We start from the raw sequence: 6,921 nt of genomic DNA, 5'->3' as shown, positions 1-6,921 counted from the left end.
CAGTTGTCCTCCGAGGTATCGTTAGGCCTCGTGGGTTCTGCTCTCCACTTAGAGCTGGGCAGGGGATCTATCGCAAGGATGAACCTGGAAAACTTTGGCTTTTCAGTCTAATACCAGGTCTGTCACTTGCTAAGCTGTGGGACCAAGCACAGCTTGGCTGATTTTCGTTTTCCTCATCTTTAACTGGAGAGAATAATAGTATTCAAAATATTCCATTATTACTAAATAAAGGATGGCAGTTAAGAGGTGGGTTGCAATGGTCCTGGAATGAGAGAATAAGGATCTGAAAGAGGAGCAAAGAAAAGATGGATCTAAGAACCATTAGGAAAAAAGCATTGAAAGGTACACGCTTCACTTTTATTGAATGCAGACTGTGGCAGGAACCAGGAGAACCATGTACCTTGTACTATCCCCTTAATCCTTTGCCAACTCTGAGACAGGTACTATGCCCATTTTCACACGAAGAACCTGATATACAGGGAGAATGGAGTTGTCGTTTATCGACATTGGAAAGGCTTGTGAAAGAGCAGGTTTGGGTGGAGAGCAGAAGCTCCATTGTGTGCATGCTAACTAAGTTTGAGATGTCTGTTCAACATTGAGCAGAGACAGCAAAGAAGACAGTTCTTGTGTGACTGTGGGGTTTATGGGAAAGGTCTAGACTAGAAAGACAAATTTGGAAGTCATCAGCCCATAGGTGTTAGCAAACCTGATGGGTAGAAATGAACTGAAAGGACCAGATGAAAAGAGAAGAGAGTTCCAGATCCAAGCTCTGGATCTAGTGTTACACCATCAGGAAGTTCAGAAGCGACTGGCAAAAAGAGACACAGAAGATGGTGAGTGAGGAAGGAGTGAATCCAGGATAGGCAGTACCTCACTGTTCATCCACTTTAATTCTAAAAACACTGATTGCCAAAATGATAATACCCAGGCAGTGTAATCTTAGCCAAGTGAAGACAGGATATCTGTTTCATAGGCATTTGCAGGAAGAATGAATGACGTGTCTCAGCAGAACTCAAACACAGATGTCCCTTACCCAAGAGCCTACATATTCTCCACTACTCTAGGAATTGGTTATTTTTTAAATGGCCAGATAGTAAGTATTTTAGATTAAGTGAGTCAACTGGCAAAATCATGGCTATTATGTAGGTGCTTCCTATAATCCATGAACATGAAGCCACTCAAAATGTAAAGCCACTCTTAGCTAAGGGCCATAAAACAAACAATAGCAACCACAGCCGACTTCTGGCTCATGCTGCTGTCCGAACCTCACTGTTTATCTACTGTAATTCTAGAAACATCGATTACCAGAATGATGATGCTCAGGCAGAGTCATCTTCGCCAGCTATCCCGGGTTCACACAAAACGTCACAGTAACCCAAACGAACTCATTTCACCAATGCTATAGCTTAACTTCTTTTATTTTTTCATATAAAGGGGGCCTATCATCAAATCCAGCAACTTCAGTTTTCCCAAGACACTATTTCTTGTTCCATTTTTTGCTTAGCTACATAGTCGGTGAAGAAATGGAGCGCGAAAGCCAGCACAACATTTGCATGAGTGTGTTCGTCATCGACTGTGACCTCTAAAGTGGGTTTCTTCCCTGGCAGTGTGACAATGAAAGGGTATTTCCCTCTCCTCTTGTTTTCTCTATGCCTGTCAAAAGAGAACCCGCTGAAACCTCAAGAAAGGCCAGATATTTTCCCCGAGGTCACAGCAAGGGGTGTCATTATGATTCATTACTCCAGCCCATGAACTGAACCCATAGCAGCACTGTTTTCAGGAAGGTGAAGTTCATACTTGGTAATATCGACTTCTATTTCTCTTAACTTTCTACCAAATTACAGTTCAGTGAACTGGAGTCATATTTGACATTTGCACCTTCTTTGGCAGTTCCCTTAGCCCTCCCCAAATCCCGCCAACCTTCAGACTGAGGAATCCATTCACAGAGGAAGCTTGCTGGATCTCTGGGCCACTTTCGGTTCCTCAATGCTACTCCCTCTTAAAGTGTTTTACAAGGACACATAGATTCATTAGGAAAATAGCAACAGCACACACCTCTTCACTTCCCATGACACATGTATTTGCAGACGTTTCCAATTGATCATGACATGATTGTTGCTAGAAATCCGGCCTAAGGCCAACACGCCTTCTTGGAATTGTTCCTATTGAGAAAAACATTTAATTATAAAATCCAATGGTCTTCATTGAGTGGTCTCTGTATGCAAAAGGTGATCAAAGGCACTAAATTTCTGGACTCAGGCAACAGGCCAGACCCATCCGTTTCAGTCTTGGGTCTTTCTACAGCTAAACTTCATCCTTACGCTTAAATTGGGGATGAGTGCCTTTTCTCCCTCACCTCTCCTGAGGTTGGCTGGTGGATAAGGTCTGGGTATGCTGGATACCGTACAAAGTTTCCTCAATGATTAACCGAATGTCTTCCACAAAGCACATATTTTCTTCTTTCCCTGATTTGGAATGTTTCTTTAGCCTAGACTCCTCACTGCCAATTCAAGGAGATTTTCTATTTATCTTGAAGGCTTTATGCCTTCGATAATATGCACTGTAGACAATGAGATCTTACATTTATGGTATTTCTTTCTCAGGATTCAGGACAATGTCCAATACAGGTAGGTAATCTGAGAATGTGTGTTAAGTCACACTGAGAAGATTAAATGTGATAATTAATAGCTTTTTGGTGTTGTCTGGTTGACATATTTGAAAGGAACAGAAAAAGGGTGAAAGGCCAATATTAAGGACTGGATAATAGGCTAAGATCCCTGTGGGCAGGGGACCCACGTGTGCTGACCCAATGGATGATGTCCATGGAGCTGGTGCAGGGCTGTTGAAGTGAACCAGAAAGAGGTGTGTCTGAAAAACACAGCAGAGAAAGAAATGTCACACAGGGAGCTGAACAGAAAGGAAGAAGATCACACAAGGAGACAAATCAAACTGCAGGTTACTGAGAGAGGGAGGGAGCCATCTGAGAGTCTGAAGAATTAGCCTTCAGGCTTGCTTCCGTCTCTTCTGTGATCTTGGTCAATGACTTAATCCTCCTGGCCTCAGCTTCCCCATCTACAGAACAGACACAACAACTCTGCACATAGTCCTTGTAAGAATTATTATTAGTTTTTCTTTCACTCATTAACAACTCTCTTTGGTGCACAACTCCAGGGCTGGCAAATGGGGAAATTCCTAGCAAGCTTCCAGCAAGGTCAATTTGCTAGGAGGGGAGAGAATCCACTTCTAAGACTTTTGAAATCACACAGTGTTTGTACGGCTTGTCTGATGGGACCTGAGGGCTGTAACACGCACAAAAGAGCATTGTCTTCTCAGAATCTGCTTGCAGTCTTTGCACAGACTCATATGTCACTTTAAAGGGTTAACAGGAAACTAGATGTCATCTTGTCAGCCTCTTTGATCGCTTCCAGCTGGGAGTCATCGAGCTCTGCTCTGAAGACCCCCAGACCCCCCTGTGTACTTTTCTGGCAGCAAAGATACTGGCTTATCTACTCTGTTCCCTTCCCTGAAGGTAAGCAACTCAGAGGCAGGTGCCACAGCTGGGTCACCAGCTTTGGCAGAGCTCTGCCAACCTGTCTTGCATTGGTACAAGTTCACTATAAGCCTGTTGAGTAGCTGGGGGATGAAAAGACTGAAGGAGCCATAGATGCGCCACGGAATCCTGAGGACCACACCCATGGTGACCAATCAACACCCTCCTACCCACTGAATGGACGAAAAGGTGCCCCTGAAATCTTGTTCTTACGGATTCTCCAGGGCCTAGCACAGAGCTGGGCACTCAGGATACTTTTTTTAATGTAATTTTTAAAAAATTTATATATGACAGCAGAATGCATTACAATTCTTATTACATATATAGAGACACTTTTTCATATCTCTGGTTGTATACATAGTATATTCACACCAATTTGTGTCTTCATACTTGTACTTTGGATAGTAATGATCATCACATTCCACCATCATTAATAACCCCATGCCCCCTCCCTTCCCCTCCAACCCCTCTGCCCTGTCTAGAATTCGTCTATTCCTCCCATGCTCCCACTCCCTATCCCACTATGAATCAGCCTCCTTATATCAGAGAAAACATTCGGCATTTGGTTTTTTGGGATTGGCTAGGAGACTTTTTAAGAACTGGTTAATGACTGACTTACTCATTGCATTTCTCAACTATAAGAAACCCGTTACCCTAGAAAGAGCATCAGCAAGGTTGTCTCACTTCATGCATTCATTCTTCAAAGCGAATAGCACTGCGTTTGGGACAGTGTCACGCACTTTCCCTGAGCCTCCAGTCTGTGATTTATAGTGCAGATTGGCAAACCACAGCCCAAGGATCAAATCCAGTCCATAGCCATCTGCTTTTGCAAGCAAAATTAACCTGAAGAAGTTCTAGGGGATTCTTCAGCAGTCTCATAGCAGATCCCTATTTCAGTCTTGCCTCACGTGAGTCATCCAAAATGCAGGTGTCTGTGTCCTCACCGCCCAGCTGACCTCTGGTACTCCTGACTCCCTCCATTCTGACGCAATGGCCTCAAATCTCTGCCCACACTACCCCAGCCTCCTACTCTCCATCTCATGTCCCTTGTCCCGGTCACCTCTGTGACTTTGTCAATTCTTCTCTTCCAGGAATCTACTCTCTCCTGTTTCCTTTCAACTGACCCAGGTATGGTTCAGCTCTGGTGTCCCTCCACTGTGCCCCCATCACGTGCCACACATTTACCAATGCCAGGCAAGCATGGTGGCAGGGGCTGGCCTTCTCCCAGGGCACTCACCTGTGCCATCTCACCACTGAACACTTGCCTTTCTGGCTTCTCTTTACTACCCATCCTGACCCGTTGAGTCTCATCTGAAGTGTCACTTCCTGTGGCAGTCAGTTCTCAAACCCCTACCTTTTACTCTGAGCCCTCGCCCTCTGCCTTCACAGGCCTTTCCCAAGGCACTTACGCTGTGCAGGTTAGGTGACATGATTATTTACTAACATGAGCAAACAGCTCCATAAGGGCAAGAAATGCATTGGTCCTGTAGAACAAGGAAGTATTAATGGGACAGGGCCCAAGAGATAAATGTCTGGTGAATGAATAGATTGGACTCCACTCCTTCCTTCAATTTTAAGTAACCAGGTTGAGGGTGGGTCCGTTATCAAAAAACACTAAGACAGAAACCAACCTCCCCATCCAGGAGATGGGTGTGTGGTAGTAGGCTTTGCTCTGCAAATGGGATTTTATCCTAAGAAAAATGGAAGAATCCAGGAAGACAAGGTTTTCTTGGTGAGAATATTAGTGTGTCTAATGAAAAGAACCTCATTGCTCTCTACATCCCTCAAGCAGCAAAAAGAACCCAAGATGTGTATTGAGATGCGGTCTCAGTCCAGTCAAGCTCTGGAAGCAGGCTGTAGCCAACAGACAAAATGAGGCTAAAAGACAGAGCCGGTCGCACAGATAATGGCCCTATATTTAGAAGTTTTGTTCCAAATATAATCAGATTCCAAGGGCCTATAGGAGTTTATTTCTTTATGAAAATGAGGACCCAGCACCTTCAGAAATAAGCACTTTCAGAGCAGTGGCCTCTGTACACTGGTGCACGTTACTCTGAAGAATAACAACAAGGCTTCTTTGACCCAGGAAAGTCACGGCCTGAAACATTTATTTTTGAAGCAGCATTTATTTTCTGCTGGTTTAGAACATGCTTCCCTGAGGAATAACCTTCTGGCCGCCCCAGAAATGCTGATCTGGGGATTGTGTAATGTCAGCCCTTCCCCGCACCCTGTCTGCTGTCATTCCTCACTGCAGGAGGCAGCCAGCCCACCCCTTCCCATCCCCTGTCTTGCTCTTTCCTGGGGATTGAAAATTACTCCTGCAAAGAGTGGAATGAAATATACATAGGACACATTCCCAAATAGATGGGCCTATTTCTGAAGCAGAGCACGGAGGAATCTGAATAAAGAGATTGAGAAGGAAAAATTCATATATATATATAAATACTTATATATTCCACCCAGCCCCCACTCCAAACCCCTTCCTGCCCAAGTTTATGTTTGCTGTGGCCTCTTTCAGTCAGCCTGACTTCCTGGGCTGCTTTGAGAAACAGGAGAGGGGAGCTTAACAAATGTTTCCGTGTTTGCTTTTTAAGCAAGCACAGGTAAGAAGGCGCCCTGTTCACAAGAGTCCCAGTAAAAAATAGCAGGTGGCAGCTGGCGGAAAGAAATGAAACCCTAGAACATTTCGGTCCTCATGACCCTGTTATCGACCCTTCTGATCAGAACGTGACTCCTGATTGATTTTGAGGAAAGTTCTAAGACCTCAGGCTATTTGCCTCCTTCCCTTTTCTCACAGAGTTTGCTCATGTGTATCTGGTCTTAGGGCTTCTGATTGACACCCACTCCCAGTTCCTCTTTCCCAGGTGAACTTCAAGAGCTTGTGAACGATACATCCCTCTGATGAGATGAGTAAGTAGTTGCCATCTACCCACGAACCTGAGCTGAGGGACTTACCCATGTTAGGCCCAGGGAGGAGGGGAGTCAAAGAGAGGGGCGTGGAGGTTCCTTCCTCTTGAATACACTTACTGGTATATTCCAAGCAGCTCAGGGCAAGCCAGGAGATGTGGGTCCAAGATTCTGCGAGTTGCCCTTACGTCTTCACCTCTCTCTGACTTAGTAGTTCTGTCCGTTAAATGGAATAAGCACCTCTCACCCGTTGTTTTACAGGGCTAATGTTTTAGAGGGAGGCATTTGCGCAAACTCTGCTTCTCTCCCCCGCTAAGATGAGACATCAGAAGTGTAGCACATCAGGTTCTCTTCTCAACCCTTGCTGCGCTTTAGAATTGAGTGGAGCCCTGGAGACAATGACACTCTGACTTTATCTTCCTGGTTGAGAATAGGACCTGTTATGGGCCTTTTTTTTTTTTTTT

The 6,921-nt window shown here is 44.8% G+C and overlaps 1 long non-coding RNA gene across 1 annotated transcript; it reads right to left on the bottom strand.

The window, feature by feature from the left end:
* Positions 1-1,400: 1,400 nt before the first annotated feature.
* On the bottom strand, positions 1,401-6,856 carry LOC125616498. Its single transcript, XR_007347129.1, has 2 exons — positions 6,506-6,856; positions 1,401-2,868 (listed from the first exon to the last, which is right to left on the bottom strand). It is a non-coding gene; the product is annotated as an uncharacterized LOC125616498 (long non-coding RNA).
* Positions 6,857-6,921: the final 65 nt, after the last annotated feature.

Source organism: Marmota marmota, unplaced genomic scaffold (genome assembly GCF_001458135.2).
Source record: "Marmota marmota marmota unplaced genomic scaffold, marMar, whole genome shotgun sequence".
Classification (NCBI taxonomy): Eukaryota; Metazoa; Chordata; class Mammalia; order Rodentia; family Sciuridae; genus Marmota; species Marmota marmota.
This window is presented reverse-complemented; position numbering and strand designations above follow the sequence as displayed.